The sequence below is a fragment of the Bombina bombina genome, chromosome 3 (assembly GCF_027579735.1).
Source record: "Bombina bombina isolate aBomBom1 chromosome 3, aBomBom1.pri, whole genome shotgun sequence".
NCBI lineage: Eukaryota > Metazoa > Chordata > Amphibia > Anura > Bombinatoridae > Bombina > Bombina bombina.
The window spans coordinates 1,261,952,296-1,261,970,383 of NC_069501.1; the positions used below are offsets into that span (position 1 = coordinate 1,261,952,296).

At 39.8% G+C, this 18,088-nt stretch overlaps 1 long non-coding RNA gene across 1 annotated transcript; it reads right to left on the bottom strand.

The window, feature by feature from the left end:
• Positions 1–12,023: 12,023 nt before the first annotated feature.
• LOC128654723 (uncharacterized) lies at positions 12,024–16,580 on the bottom strand. The gene is made up of 2 exons (XR_008401479.1): positions 16,490–16,580; positions 12,024–13,005 (listed from the first exon to the last, which is right to left on the bottom strand). It is a non-coding gene; the product is annotated as an uncharacterized LOC128654723 (long non-coding RNA).
• Between the last annotated feature and the right edge of the window lie 1,508 nt (positions 16,581–18,088).

The following is an 18,088-nucleotide window of genomic DNA, read 5'->3' on the forward strand; positions in this document are numbered from 1 at the left end:
TTGTGATGCTGTATACCTAACTGTTGTATCTTTATTGCAGCATGTTTATATATGATATTGTGATGCTGTATACCTAACTGCGGTATCTTTATTGCAGCTTGTTTATATATGATGTTGTGATGCTGTATACCTAACTGTTGTATCTTTATTGCAGCTTGTTTATATATGATGTTGTGATGCTGTATAACTAACTGCTGTATCTTTATTGCAGCTTGTTTATATATGATGTAGTGATGCTGTATACCTAACTCTTGTATCTTTATTGCAGCTTGTTTATATATGATGTTGTGATGCTGTATACCTAACTGTTGTATCTTTATTGCAGCTTGTTTATATATGATGTTGTGATGCTGTATAACTAAATGCTGTATCTTTATTGCAGCTTGTTTATATATGATATTATGATGCTGTATACCTAACTGCTGTATCTTTATTGCAGCTTGTTTATATATGATATTGTGATGCTGTATACCTAACTGCTGTATCTTTATTGCAGCTTGTTTATATATGATGTTGTGATGCTGTATACCTAACTGCTGTATCTTTATTGCAGCTTGTTTATATATGATATTGTGATGCTGTATACCTAACTGTTGTATCTTTATTGCAGCTTGTTTATATATGATATTGTGATGCTGTATACGTAACTGCTGTATCTTTATTGCAGCTTGTTTACATATGATGTAGTGATGCTGTATACCTAACTGCTGTATCTTTATTGCAGCTTGTTTATATATGATGTTGTGATGCTGTATACCTAACTTTTGTATCTTTATTGCAGCTTGTTTATATATGATGTTGTGATGCTGTATACCTGTTGTATCTTTATTGCAGCTTGTTTATATATGATGTTGTGATGCTGTATACCTAACTGTTGTATCTTTATTGCAGCTTATTTATATATGATGTTGTGATGCTGTATACCTAACTGTTGTATCTTTATTGCTGTTTGTTTATATATGATGTTGTGATGCTGTATACCTAACTGTTGTATCTTTATTGCAGCTTGTTTATATATGATGTTGTGATGCTGTATACCTAACTATTGTATCTTTATTGCAGCGTGTTTATATATGATGTAGTGATGCTGTATACCTAACTGCTGTATTTTATTGTAGCTTGTTTATATATGATGTTGTGATGCTGTATACCTAACTGCTGTATCTTTATTGTAGCTTGTTTATATATGATGTTGTGATGCTGTATACCTAACTGTTGTATCTTTATTGCAGCATGTTTATATATGATGTTGTGATGCTGTATACCTAACTGCTGTATATTTATTGCAGCTTGTTTATATATGATATTGTGATGCTCTATAACTAACTGCTGTATCTTTATTGCAGCATGTTTATATATGATGTTGTGATGCTGTATACCTAACTGTTGTATCTTTATTGCAGCGTGTTTATATATGATGTTGTGATGCTGTATATGTAACTGCTGTATCTTTATTGCAGCTTGTTTATATATGATATTGTGATGCTGTATACCTAACTGCTGTATCTTTATTGCAGCTTGTTTATATATGATATTGTGATGCTGTGTACCTAACTGCTGTATCTTTATTGCAGCTTGTTTATATATGATATTGTGATGCTGTATACCTAACTGCTGTATCTTTATTGCAGCTTGTTTATATATGATATTGTGATGCTGTGTACCTAACTGCTGTATCTTTATTGCAGCTTGTTTATATATGATATTGTGATGCTGTATACCTAACTGCTGTATCTTTATTGCAGCTTGTTTATATATGATATTGTGATGCTGTGTACCTAACTGCTGTATCTTTATTGCAGCTTGTTTATATATGATGTTGTGATGCTGTATACCTAACTGTTGTATCTTTATTGCAGCTTGTTTATATATGATGTTGTGATGCTGTATATCTAACTGCTGTATCTTTATTGCAGCATGTTTATATATGATATTGTGATGCTGTATACCTAACTGCGGTATCTTTATTGCAGCTTGTTTATATATGATGTTGTGATGCTGTATACCTAACTGTTGTATCTTTATTGCAGCTTGTTTATATATGATGTTGTGATGCTGTATAACTAACTGCTGTATCTTTATTGCAGCTTGTTTATATATGATGTAGTGATGCTGTATACCTAACTGTTGTATCTTTATTGCAGCTTGTTTATATATGATGTTGTGATGCTGTATACCTAACTGTTGTATCTTTATTGCAGCTTGTTTATATATGATGTTGTGATGCTGTATAACTAACTGCTGTATCTTTATTGCAGCTTGTTTATATATGATATTGTGATGCTGTATACCTAACTGCTGTATCTTTATTGCAGCTTGTTTATATATGATATTGTGATGCTGTATACCTAACTGCTGTATCTTTATTGCAGCTTGTTTATATATGATGTTGTGATGCTGTATACCTAACTGCTGTATCTTTATTGCAGCTTGTTTATATATGATATTGTGATGCTGTATACCTAACTGTTGTATCTTTATTGCAGCTTGTTTATATATGATATTGTGATGCTGTATACGTAACTGCTGTATCTTTATTGCAGCTTGTTTACATATGATGTAGTGATGCTGTATACCTAACTGCTGTATCTTTATTGCAGCTTGTTTATATATGATGTTGTGATGCTGTATACCTAACTGTTGTATCTTTATTGCAGCTTGTTTATATATGATGTTGTGATGCTGTATACCTGTTGTATCTTTATTGCAGCTTGTTTATATATGATGTTGTGATGCTGTATACCTAACTGTTGTATCTTTATTGCAGCTTATTTATATATGATGTTGTGATGCTGTATACCTAACTGTTGTATCTTTATTGCTGTTTGTTTATATATGATGTTGTGATGCTGTATACCTAACTGTTGTATCTTTATTGCAGCTTGTTTATATATGATGTAGTGATGCTGTATACCTAACTGCTGTATCTTTATTGTAGCTTGTTTATATATGATGTTGTGATGCTGTATACCTAACTGCTGTATCTTTATTGTAGCTTGTTTATATATGATGTTGTGATGCTGTATACCTAACTGTTGTATCTTTATTGCAGCATGTTTATATATGATGTTGTGATGCTGTATACCTAACTGCTGTATATTTATTGCAGCTTGTTTATATATGATATTGTGATGCTGTATAACTAACTGCTGTATCTTTATTGCAGCTTGTTTATATATGAAGTTGTGATGCTGTATACCTAACTGTTGTATCTTTATTGCAGCGTGTTTATATATGATGTTGTGATGCTGTATATGTAACTGCTGTATCTTTATTGCAGCGTGTTTATATATGATATTGTGATGCTGTATACCTAACTGCTGTATCTTTATTGCAGCTTGTTTATATATGATATTGTGATGCTGTATACCTAACTGTTGTATCTTTATTGCAGCTTGTTTATATATGATGTTGTGATGCTGTATACCTAACTGCTGTATCTTTATTGCAGCTTTTTTATATATAATGTATTGATGCTGTATACCTAACTGTTGTATCTTTATTGCAGCTTGTTTATATATGATGTTGCGATGCTGTATACCTAACTGCTGTATCTTTATTGCAGCATGTTTATATATGATATTCTGATGCTGTATAACTAACTGTTGTATCTTTATTGCAGCTTGTTTATATATGATGTTGTGATGCTGTATACCTAACTGTTGTATCTTTATTGCAGCTTGTTTATATATGATGTTGTGATGCTGTATACCTAACTGCTGTATCTTTATTGCAGCTTGTTTATATATGATGTTGTGATGCTGTATACCTAACTGTTGTATCTTTATTGCAGCTTGTTTATATATGATATTGTGATGCTGTGTACCTAACTGCTGTATCTTTATTGCAGCTTGTTTATATATGATATTGTGATGTTGTATACCTAACTGTTGTATCTTTATTGCAGCTTGTTTATATATGATATTGTGATGCTGTATACCTAACTGCTGTATCTTTATTGCAGCTTGTTTATATATGATGTTGTGATGCTGTATACCTAACTGCTGTATCTTTATTGCAGCTTTTTTATATATAATGTAGTGATGCTGTATACCTAACTGTTGTATCTTTATTGCAGCTTGTTTATATATGATGTTGTGATGCTGTATACCTAACTGCTGTATCTTTATTGCAGCTTGTTTATATATGATATTGTGATGCTGTATACCTAACTGCTGTATCTTTATTGCAGCTTGTTTATATATGATGTTGTGATGCTGTGTACCTAACTGCTGTATCTTTATTGCAGCTTGTTTATATATGATATTGTGATGCTGTGTACCTAACTGCTGTATCTTTATTGCAGCTTGTTTACATATGATGTTGTGATGCTGTATAACTAACTGCTGTATCTTTATTGCAGCTTGTTTATATATGATGTTGTGATGCTGTATACCTAACTGCTGTATCTTTATTGCAGCTTGTTTATATATGATATTGTGATGCTGTATACCTAACTGCTGTATATTTATTGCAGCTTGTTTATATATGATGTTGTGATGCTGTATACCTAACTGTTGTATCTTTATTGCAGCTTGTTTATATATGATGTTGTGATGCTGTATACCTAACTGTTGTATCTTTATTGCAGCTTGTTTATATATGATATTGTGATGCTGTATACCTAACTGCTGTATCTTTATTGCAGCTTGTTTATATATGATATTGTGATGCTGTGTACCTAACTGCTGTATCTTTATTGCAGCTTGTTTATATATGATGTTGTGATGCTGTATACCTAACTGTTGTATCTTTATTGCAGCTTGTTTATATATGATGTTGTGATCCTGAATACCTAACTGTTGTATCTTTATTGCAGCGTGTTTATATATGATGTTGTGATGCTGTATACCTAACTGCTGTATCTTTATTGCAGCTTGTTTATATATGATGTTGTGATGCTGTATACCTAACTGTTGTATCTTTATTGCAGCATGTTTATATATGATATTGTGATGCTGTATACCTAACTGCGGTATCTTTATTGCAGCTTGTTTATATATGATGTTGTGATGCTGTATACCTAACTGTTGTATCTTTATTGCAGCTTGTTTATATATGATGTTGTGATGCTGTATAACTAACTGCTGTATCTTTATTGCAGCTTGTTTATATATGATGTAGTGATGCTGTATACCTAACTCTTGTATCTTTATTGCAGCTTGTTTATATATGATGTTGTGATGCTGTATACCTAACTGTTGTATCTTTATTGCAGCTTGTTTATATATGATGTTGTGATGCTGTATAACTAACTGCTGTATCTTTATTGCAGCTTGTTTATATATGATATTATGATGCTGTATACCTAACTGCTGTATCTTTATTGCAGCTTGTTTATATATGATATTGTGATGCTGTATACCTAACTGCTGTATCTTTATTGCAGCTTGTTTATATATGATGTTGTGATGCTGTATACCTAACTGCTGTATCTTTATTGCAGCTTGTTTATATATGATATTGTGATGCTGTATACCTAACTGTTGTATCTTTATTGCAGCTTGTTTATATATGATATTGTGATGCTGTATACGTAACTGCTGTATCTTTATTGCAGCTTGTTTACATATGATGTAGTGATGCTGTATACCTAACTGCTGTATCTTTATTGCAGCTTGTTTATATATGATGTTGTGATGCTGTATACCTAACTTTTGTATCTTTATTGCAGCTTGTTTATATATGATGTTGTGATGCTGTATACCTGTTGTATCTTTATTGCAGCTTGTTTATATATGATGTTGTGATGCTGTATACCTAACTGTTGTATCTTTATTGCAGCTTATTTATATATGATGTTGTGATGCTGTATACCTAACTGTTGTATCTTTATTGCTGTTTGTTTATATATGATGTTGTGATGCTGTATACCTAACTGTTGTATCTTTATTGCAGCTTGTTTATATATGATGTTGTGATGCTGTATACCTAACTATTGTATCTTTATTGCAGCGTGTTTATATATGATGTAGTGATGCTGTATACCTAACTGCTGTATCTTTATTGTAGCTTGTTTATATATGATGTTGTGATGCTGTATACCTAACTGCTGTATCTTTATTGTAGCTTGTTTATATATGATGTTGTGATGCTGTATACCTAACTGTTGTATCTTTATTGCAGCATGTTTATATATGATGTTGTGATGCTGTATACCTAACTGCTGTATATTTATTGCAGCTTGTTTATATATGATATTGTGATGCTCTATAACTAACTGCTGTATCTTTATTGCAGCATGTTTATATATGATGTTGTGATGCTGTATACCTAACTGTTGTATCTTTATTGCAGCGTGTTTATATATGATGTTGTGATGCTGTATATGTAACTGCTGTATCTTTATTGCAGCTTGTTTATATATGATATTGTGATGCTGTATACCTAACTGCTGTATCTTTATTGCAGCTTGTTTATATATGATATTGTGATGCTGTGTACCTAACTGCTATATCTTTATTGCAGCTTGTTTATATATGATATTGTGATGCTGTATACCTAACTGCTGTATCTTTATTGCAGCTTGTTTATATATGATATTGTGATGCTGTGTACCTAACTGCTGTATCTTTATTGCAGCTTGTTTATATATGATATTGTGATGCTGTATACCTAACTGCTGTATCTTTATTGCAGCTTGTTTATATATGATATTGTGATGCTGTGTACCTAACTGCTGTATCTTTATTGCAGCTTGTTTATATATGATGTTGTGATGCTGTATACCTAACTGTTGTATCTTTATTGCAGCTTGTTTATATATGATGTTGTGATGCTGTATATCTAACTGCTGTATCTTTATTGCAGCATGTTTATATATTATATTGTGATGCTGTATACCTAACTGCGGTATCTTTATTGCAGCTTGTTTATATATGATGTTGTGATGCTGTATACCTAACTGTTGTATCTTTATTGCAGCTTGTTTATATATGATGTTGTGATGCTGTATAACTAACTGCTGTATCTTTATTGCAGCTTGTTTATATATGATGTAGTGATGCTGTATACCTAACTGTTGTATCTTTATTGCAGCTTGTTTATATATGATGTTGTGATGCTGTATACCTAACTGTTGTATCTTTATTGCAGCTTGTTTATATATGATGTTGTGATGCTGTATAACTAACTGCTGTATCTTTATTGCAGCTTGTTTATATATGATATTGTGATGCTGTATACCTAACTGCTGTATCTTTATTGCAGCTTGTTTATATATGATATTGTGATGCTGTATACCTAACTGCTGTATCTTTATTGCAGCTTGTTTATATATGATGTTGTGATGCTGTATACCTAACTGCTGTATCTTTATTGCAGCTTGTTTATATATGATATTGTGATGCTGTATACCTAACTGTTGTATCTTTATTGCAGCTTGTTTATATATGATATTGTGATGCTGTATACGTAACTGCTGTATCTTTATTGCAGCTTGTTTACATATGATGTAGTGATGCTGTATACCTAACTGCTGTATCTTTATTGCAGCTTGTTTATATATGATGTTGTGATGCTGTATACCTAACTGTTGTATCTTTATTGCAGCTTGTTTATATATGATGTTGTGATGCTGTATACCTGTTGTATCTTTATTGCAGCTTGTTTATATATGATGTTGTGATGCTGTATACCTAACTGTTGTATCTTTATTGCAGCTTATTTATATATGATGTTGTGATGCTGTATACCTAACTGTTGTATCTTTATTGCTGTTTGTTTATATATGATGTTGTGATGCTGTATACCTAACTGTTGTATCTTTATTGCAGCTTGTTTATATATGATGTAGTGATGCTGTATACCTAACTGCTGTATCTTTATTGTAGCTTGTTTATATATGATGTTGTGATGCTGTATACCTAACTGCTGTATCTTTATTGTAGCTTGTTTATATATGATGTTGTGATGCTGTATACCTAACTGTTGTATCTTTATTGCAGCTTGTTTATATATGATGTTGTGATGCTGTATACCTAACTGCTGTATATTTATTGCAGCTTGTTTATATATGATATTGTGATGCTGTATAACTAACTGCTGTATCTTTATTGCAGCTTGTTTATATATGAAGTTGTGATGCTGTATACCTAACTGTTGTATCTTTATTGCAGCGTGTTTATATATGATGTTGTGATGCTGTATATGTAACTGCTGTATCTTTATTGCAGCGTGTTTATATATGATATTGTGATGCTGTATACCTAACTGCTGTATCTTTATTGCAGCTTGTTTATATATGATATTGTGATGCTGTATACCTAACTGTTGTATCTTTATTGCAGCTTGTTTATATATGATGTTGTGATGCTGTATACCTAACTGCTGTATCTTTATTGCAGCTTTTTTATATATAATGTATTGATGCTGTATACCTAACTGTTGTATCTTTATTGCAGCTTGTTTATATATGATGTTGCGATGCTGTATACCTAACTGCTGTATCTTTATTGCAGCATGTTTATATATGATATTCTGATGCTGTATAACTAACTGTTGTATCTTTATTGCAGCTTGTTTATATATGAAGTTGTGATGCTGTATACCTAACTGTTGTATCTTTATTGCAGCTTGTTTATATATGATGTTGTGATGCTGTATACCTAACTGCTGTATCTTTATTGCAGCTTGTTTATATATGATGTTGTGATGCTGTATACCTAACTGTTGTATCTTTATTGCAGCTTGTTTATATATGATATTGTGATGCTGTGTACCTAACTGCTGTATCTTTATTGCAGCTTGTTTATATATGATGTTGTGATGCTGTATACCTAACTGTTGTATCTTTATTGCAGCTTGTTTATATATGATGTAGTGATGCTGTATACCTAACTGTTGTATCATTATTGCAGCTTGTTTATATATGATGTTGTGATGCTGTATAACTAACTGCTGTATCTTTATTGCAGCTTGTTTATATATGATGTTGTGATGCTGTGTACCTAACTGCTGTATCTTTATTGCAGCTTGTTTATTTATGATGTTGTGATGCTGTATACCTAACTGCTGTATCTTTATTGCAGCTTGTTTATATATGATATTGTGATGCTGTATACCTAACTGCTGTATCTTTATTGCAGCTTGTTTATATATGATGTTGTGATGCTGTATACCTAACTGCTGTATATTTATTGCAGCTTGTTTATATATGATATTGTGATGCTGTATACCTAACTGCTGTATCTTTATTGCAGCTTGTTTATATATGATGTTGTGATGCTGTATACCTAACTGCTGTATCTTTATTGCAGCTTGTTTATATATGATATTGTGATGCTGTATACCTAACTGTTGTATCTTTATTGCAGCTTGTTTATATATGATATTGTGATGCTGTATACGTAACTGCTGTATCTTTATTGCAGCTTGTTTACATATGATGTAGTGATGCTGTATACCTAACTGCTGTATCTTTATTGCAGCTTGTTTATATATGATGTTGTGATGCTGTATACCTAACTGTTGTATCTTTATTGCAGCTTGTTTATATATGATGTTGTGATGCTGTATACCTGTTGTATCTTTATTGCAGCTTGTTTATATATGATGTTGTGATGCTGTATACCTAACTGTTGTATCTTTATTGCAGCTTATTTATATATGATGTTGTGATGCTGTATACCTAACTGTTGTATCTTTATTGCTGTTTGTTTATATATGATGTTGTGATGCTGTATACCTAACTGTTGTATCTTTATTGCAGCTTGTTTATATATGATGTAGTGATGCTGTATACCTAACTGCTGTATCTTTATTGTAGCTTGTTTATATATGATGTTGTGATGCTGTATACCTAACTGCTGTATCTTTATTGTAGCTTGTTTATATATGATGTTGTGATGCTGTATACCTAACTGTTGTATCTTTATTGCAGCATGTTTATATATGATGTTGTGATGCTGTATACCTAACTGCTGTATATTTATTGCAGCTTGTTTATATATGATATTGTGATGCTGTATAACTAACTGCTGTATCTTTATTGCAGCTTGTTTATATATGAAGTTGTGATGCTGTATACCTAACTGTTGTATCTTTATTGCAGCGTGTTTATATATGATGTTGTGATGCTGTATATGTAACTGCTGTATCTTTATTGCAGCGTGTTTATATATGATATTGTGATGCTGTATACCTAACTGCTGTATCTTTATTGCAGCTTGTTTATATATGATATTGTGATGCTGTATACCTAACTGTTGTATCTTTATTGCAGCTTGTTTATATATGATGTTGTGATGCTGTATACCTAACTGCTGTATCTTTATTGCAGCTTGCTTATATATGATGTTGTGATGCTGTATACCTAACTGTTGTATCTTTATTGCAGCTTGTTTATATATGACGTTGTGATGCTGTATACCTGTTGTATCTTTATTGCAGCTTGTTTATATATGATGTTGTGATGCTGTATACCTAACTGCTGTATCTTTATTGCAGCTTGTTTATATATGATGTTGTGATGCTGTATACCTAACTGCTGTATCTTTATTGCAGCTTGTTTATATATGATATTGTGATGCTGTATACCTAACTGCTGTATCTTTATTGCAGCTTGTTTATATATGATATTGTGATGCTGTGTACCTAACTGCTGTATCTTTATTGCAGCTTGTTTATATATGATGTTGTGATGCTGTATACCTAACTGTTGTATCTTTATTGCAGCTTGTTTATATATGATGTTGTGATCCTGAATACCTAACTGTTGTATCTTTATTGCAGCTTGTTTATATATGATGTTGTGATGCTGTATACCTAACTGCTGTATCTTTATTGCAGCTTGTTTATATATGATGTTGTGATGCTGTATACCTAACTGTTGTATCTTTATTGCAGCATGTTTATATATGATATTGTGATGCTGTATACCTAACTGCGGTATCTTTATTGCAGCTTGTTTATATATGATGTTGTGATGCTGTATACCTAACTGTTGTATCTTTATTGCAGCTTGTTTATATATGATGATGTGATGCTGTATAACTAACTGCTGTATCTTTATTGCAGCTTGTTTATATATGATGTAGTGATGCTGTATACCTAACTGTTGTATCTTTATTGCAGCTTGTTTATATATGATGTTGTGATGCTGTATACCTAACTGTTGTATCTTTATTGCAGCTTGTTTATATATGATGTTGTGATGCTGTATAACTAACTGCTGTATCTTTATTGCAGCTTGTTTATATATGATATTGTGATGCTGTATACCTAACTGCTGTATCTTTATTGCAGCTTGTTTATATATGATATTGTGATGCTGTATACCTAACTGCTGTATCTTTATTGCAGCTTGCTTATATATGATGTTGTGATGCTGTATACCTAACTATTGTATCTTTATTGCAGCTTGTTTATATATGATGTTGTGATGCTGTATACCTGTTGTATCTTTATTGCAGCTTGTTTATATATGATGTTGTGATGCTGTATACCTAACTGTTGTATCTTTATTGCAGCTTATTTATATATGATGTTGTGATGCTGTACACCTAACTGTTGTATCTTTATTGCTGTTTGTTTATATATGATGTTGTGATGCTGTATACCTAACTGTTGTATCTTTATTGCAGCTTGTTTATATATGATGTTGTGATGCTGTATACCTAACTATTGTATCTTTATTGCAGCGTGTTTATATATGATGTAGTGATGCTGTATACCTAACTGCTGTATCTTTATTGTAGCTTGTTTATATATGATGTTGTGATGCTGTATACCTAACTGCTGTATCTTTATTGTAGCTTGTTTATATATGATGTTGTGATGCTGTATACCTAACTGTTGTATCTTTATTGCAGCATGTTTATATATGATGTTGTGATGCTGTATACCTAACTGCTGTATATTTATTGCAGCTTGTTTATATATGATATTGTGATGCTGTATAACTAACTGCTGTATCTTTATTGCAGCTTGTTAAGGGCTGATGCTGTATCTGGTAGTTCCAACCCCTTACAAAAACAACTTAACATAACTACTTAACTTATAAATAAAGACACGACACAGATAGCTGGGATTTAAAGACCATAACGATGGTCATATTTATTAACAAATATTAACTTGACTTCAACGGAAGTCATTCAAATATTTAACCTGTGGCGGCATTCGAGGCCTAGTAAACTATTAGCTCCATATGACAAGAGGTCGCAGCCAGATGTTGTGGAATTGCAAATGCCAAGGGTGGGGCGCAAATGTGGCCCCACCCCATTCCGTCTAATAGGCGCGGACGTCCTAAAGGATCTTCAGCCAGCAGACCCGCGGGGCGGGGCCCCCCAGGTCACGACCTGAGGACATCACCCCCGCCCATTAGCCCGACTGTCACCTCTGCAGACTCCGCCCTCAATTGTTGATGGCTACGACCTCCCGCCACAAGAGACAGGCACTCCCACATAAACCGGGCTCTTGCCGCCACCCGCTAAATATTACTAACCAGAGCCGTTTTGAGGTCCACCAGGAAGATCACCAGCCCTTCGTCGGACAGGTGCACCCCGTCCGGGCGATACAGCCCTTTTTTGTCCGCTGAGATCAGTTCATGGCGGACCACAAAACCCCCTACCTCTAGTACTGCTCTACCCAGCTCCCTGTTAACTTTTTTTCTAACCCTATATGCTATCCTAGGTGTGGGAAAATATCTCCAACGCAGCCGGGGGATTATGTTGGACCAAGCCAGCCTAACCCCCGGGAACGTGGTACAGATCCACTTGACATCCGACCTCATCGCATTGATGAGGTCCAGAGCCGGTGCACTCCCTATATCATTTCCCCCCATGTGAAGGAGGATGATGTGGGGCTGTCCCCATCTATGTCTGGCATTCTGGAGGAGGGCAGGCAAACCATCCCACTGTAAGCCTCTACGGCCCAACCACCGTATTGATGCCTTAGACGTCGGAATCCCCAACTGCTGCCCCTCAGGAAGAGAATGGGCCTTCAGTGCCGCCCAGTGCACGTAGGAGTGCCCTATTATCCAGATGCGAGAAGGACCTGTAGCCACACCTGAAAAACGGATTACATAGTCAATCACCTTAGACTAAAATTAAACAACACAACCAGAACAACTGTAAAACGCCTGTTTCCTTACTCCTACACCGAATACCCCCTACGCCTCAGCTGGGGGGCGCACGTAAGACTTGTAACATTGGGACCTCCATCTGCCCAACTTCTGTATGCGTTCTCCCTTCCAACCTAGCGCCGCCGCGCTGGTGGCAGCCCCTATTCGGAAGGAATGGGGGGTGATTCTACAGTTCCCCAAACCTGCTGCAAGCGCTACCTTTCTGAGCACAGCCGCAAACTGGTACCGGGAGAGATTCGATCCGTCGGAATGCACTAAGAACTGGGCGGGGCCCCGCGGTCGCTGCGCCATGTAGGCCCTTGTACTCACAACCGGGCAGACGCCCGATGCTGAGGGAGTCAGAGTGATCCACACCCCTTTCCCCTCCTGGTCAGTCTTCGAGTGCGGGATAAACAATAACAAATTATCGCCCGCCAGTTTGACATGAGCCAACTGCATACCCGTGTTAACCGCATCCTTTGAGGTTGCGACCAGCTCGCCCGGCCTGAGGGCCGCAAAGAACGCCAAGGAGAATGCGCACTGAAACAGTTCTCTTTCGCCGGGTTCGACGCAAATGCCCTCGATTGCGTCCACCAGCCTGGCTAGCCTACAAAATGTGACAGGTTCGCGCGCTTCACCAGGAAACCTTTCGTGATATTGGGCCACTCTAGCATATTGCAAAAGAAGGAGATTGCAGCTATTCTATTGGATATAGCGCCCTTCGAAGTCCCTTGCCCGTGTTTCTCTGCCAGCCACTCCAAGAACAGATCCCTCGAGACCCTTTCCGGCGCTGCGCCCTGTTCGTGACAGTAACTTACCCACTCGCCCCAGTGCTGTGAATAAGCTCTCCACGTGTTCGGCGCCAGGGATGCCCTCACTAGGTGCCCTATGGACCTCCCTGCCCCCCAACTGCCAAATAGAGTGGGGACAAGGTAAGCCAACTGCTGCTGCGTTAGGGGCCAGTCTGCGAAACTGTTCCCATTGAAACCTCGAGAGTGCGTCCGCCAGGGTGTTGTTGACCCCGGGAACGTGCCTCGCGGAAAACTGAATATTGTATTGCAAGCACCTCAGCACTAGCTGTCGCAAGTACCTAACAACTACCGGTGACGACGCAGACAACCTATTTATGGCGAACACAACGCTAGCGTTGTCCGTCCAAAACACTATGTAGCGATCTTTTAACGCCGGCCCCCAGAGCTCCATAGCCACAACTATGGGAAAGAGCTCCAGAAGTGTCAAGTTCCTTGTCAGTCCGGCTCGGACCCATGACAAGGGCCATGGCTCGGCGCTCCATTGCCCATCCAAATAGGCGCCATAACCTGCTGCTCCAGCTGCATCCGTCAGCAGGTGCACTGTCTGACTGGAAACCCTAGGAGCGCGCCACAGCAGTGTTCCATTGAAGCCTTGCAGGAAGAGATCCCATACCTTCAAATCTTCCCGCATGTCTTCCGAAACCGACACTTTACGTGTGCCGTGCGGACTGGAAAGTAAAGCTTCCATCCTCCTGTTAAACACGCGACCCATGGGTATAATTTTGCACGCGAAGTTGAGTAAGCCTAGCACTGACTGAAGCTCCCTCAGGGGCATGCTCTTCGCTGCCCTGGCTTTGCGCACCGCCGAGAGCATTGCTTCCACCTTATCGGCTGGGAGACGACATAGCCTTGCAGCAGTGTCAATTTCGATCCCCAAGTACGTGAGTCTTGTACAGGGGCCCTGTGTTTTTTCCTCAGCCAGTGGCACTCCAAATTTCGACATTAGCCTACGCATTACTGCGATCAGTCGATCGCATTCGCGTGTGTTCGCGGCGCCAACCAGCAGGAAGTCGTCCAGATAATGAGCGACTATTCCCCCGCCGGCCGCCGTGATAATGGCCCAGTGCAAGAATGAGCTAAACTCTTCAAAATAAGCACACGATAGCGAGCAACCCATGGGCAAGCATTTGTCTACAAAATAATTCCCCTCGAATTTACACCCCATCAGTCTGAAAGATGCTGGGTGTATGGGGAGTAACCGAAAGGCAGATTCGATGTCCATTTTGGCTAGCAGCGCGCCCGGACCCGCCGCCACCACCAATTCCAACGCCTGGTCAAACGATTGGTAAGACACCGAGCTTATCAGTGGGTCTATTGCGTCATTGACGGAACCCCCTTTCGGATAGGACAAATGCTGAATCAGGCGGAACTTCCCTGGTTCCTTTTTGGGAACCACCCCTAAAGGGGAAATAACCAGGTCAGGGATGGGAGGTTGTTCAAATGGACCAGCAAATCTTCCCAGAGCAATTTCTTTGCTCAGTTTCGCCCTAACTTCGCCCGGCATTTCGTAAGCCGACTTCAGATTCTTGTGCGACGAGGACCCCATTACCAACCCCAATGTTGGTATCTTGAAACCTTCGCCAATCCCCGCTAGTAGGTTGGCAGCCGACACCCTGTCTGGGTAGGCCGCCAGCCAAGGTCTAATGGCGTCCAGCTTCAGGGGTGTTGGAGCTCTTTTGTCCAGCCCCCCCCGATTTTGCCCCACGGAAGGCTCCTCCGTCCCTCCGCTTCGGGCATTCAACACCTGGGTGTTGACCGCTGCAGTACATGCAAGCATGCCGAAAGGAACAGGAAGCTCCTTTGTCACACTGCTTCTCATTGTACTTCCAGCACTCCCTGCCTCTCCGCTTGATGGGGCCCGTTGGCCTCTGGAGCCCTGACCACAGCAAGGAAACTCCTGCCCCCCCCTTTTCCGGTATGAGCAGGGACCACAGGTCCAAGTCTTTTACCCCAAAGTTCAAGACCGGGTTACCAACCATCTTCCGCCTAAATTCGCTATCATAAGCACGCCACATGCCTTCCCCATATCTATTATAGATACATTCAATGATTTCCGCGTACTTAATTACATCAACCGCGGCCTCCGGCCTCTGTTCGATGTAGCAGGAGGAGAATACCCGAAAGCACTTCCTCCACTCCTCAAATGTATCTGGGCGCTGGATCTTCTTTGGCCCAGTCCCATCCTCACTACGCTCTTTGTCTCGCTGCGCCTCAAGGGACAGCTCGAACATATTGACGTATTTATGATCGCGGATTTTCTGTACCGTCTTGGGTTTGAGATGTGCATGGAGGCAGTGGATCTTGCAGGGATAAGAGTCCCCCTGCAACGCCACCCTCCTGGTACTGACTGACATGTCCTGCAGCTGCGCAGCGCTCTCGCCTCCCTGGCCAGTGCCCTTGGATATTGCCGCTGTGCTTTGCCCCGCTATCGGCGCAGGCTGCTCCATGCTACCTAAACCTCTAGCCTGATTACGCTCAGCCACCAATAGCCTTAACATTTTGAACATGCGACGCTGCCCCTTACTGTTAAGCCCTAATTTCTTCCCACCATCTGAGTCTGAATCAGTGCTATAGTCGGTGTCAGTGATGCGTGACAAATTAAATACATTTCTCTCACCAACTGCCGATGTTGAAGGGGTAGATATTCCTGGTGCAGCTGCCACTGATCCGCCTGACGGCTGTACAGATAGTCCTACTCCCGTTGTACCCGAGCCCTCTGTCCTCTGCGGTGTAGGCACCATGTCCTGTGGGGGAGAAACAAACAAGAGGGGAGTATCCAGGCCAGCCATGTGTCCCCCTTGACTGCCGCCCCCAATCGGGGTAGAAGTACTGCCCCCGGCCCTGTCTGGGACCCCTCTAGCCCTCTCGTCATTCATATCACCACTCCATTCATTCGCTGGCCCTGCCACATAGGAGGATTCTCTGACCACGCGCTCCCTGACTGAATGAACGCTCTGAGCACCTGCAGCAACAAGCCCTTGGCCTCCCTGGACCCCTGCAGTTATTGTGCATAGCGACTCGCCCTGTGCCCCATCAGTGGGCGCATTCTCCCTTGTTTGGGGTACATAGTTGCTGCTGGCACCCCCCCTGTTATACCACTGGCGCTCCAGCAATGCGCTTCTAGCTCTCCCATAAGCCTGCTTGTTAACATTGGACCCCCTGAGCCTCCCTCTCTGCACGCCGCGGCCCCTCTGTAAGAGACTTGCTCTGTTTGCCATGCTAGCTATTGCAGAGTGTCGCGCAGCGGAGCAGGCCCGCCCGGATACTCCCCCCTCACCTGTGGAGAGTACCCGGCTAGGCCTCTTGCGCGCTCGCTGAATGCGTCCCTCCGATCCAGGTTCCGGCCGTGTGACTACCGCGGCGCCGGAAGTGACGTCACGCGTGTCACCTGACCGGCCGGAAATGGACGCGGCGGACGCAAGGCCGCAACCGGAGCCTGCACTGGTAGTTGCAGGCTCCGACTGAGCCACCAATGAAAGCGGCGGTCTGGTGAGTGGGCGAGGACCCGCAGGCCCCGCTCCAGTAGCCGACTGAGCCACCAATGAGGCATCCGGGCCGGGCCCTAGGGACCCGGCCGGATGATTTTCAATACTGGGCCCTGCCTGATGAGGGTCGCTAGGCCCCTGGCCCACAAAAGGGGGATGATGAGGGGCGGTAGGCCCCGGTTCCACCCGGCCTGCCACCGGAGGCAGCACAGCGGCCGTGAGGGCCTTAAACATGCCCACAATGGCCGCCGCCGCCTCAGGAGACATTCCGGAGGCCGTAAGGGCCCCCAGGCCCGCCTCCAGAGCCGTGTCCAGGCCAGATGGGCCAGTGCTCACTGCACCCGCCTGTCCCGCAACCATAACAGCACCGGGCCCGGCGGGTGCAAGCTCAGGGGCTGGGGGGTTAATTACCACAACATTAGGAATCAAAGCAGAGGATACTGGCCTTGTTTTTTCCGGAGTTGGTGGCACCACATCCTCATCTTCCTCTTCAATTACAGGTGCACTCCTCGAGGATCTCCTAGGGGACTCCCTGAAGCGAATGGGCACCGCAGCACTTCTCCTGGACCTAGACATTTTCACTTGAAGAATGGCAAAACTTTCTCCTTGCAAAATCCCAGGTGGAAGAGGCCAGATTGTTCCAGAACTTCCTTTATATTAGGTGAGCCTAAGACCTCCCCTCACCTTGCAACATTGTTGCTACTACACTGCACTGGGATTTTCCACTAGCC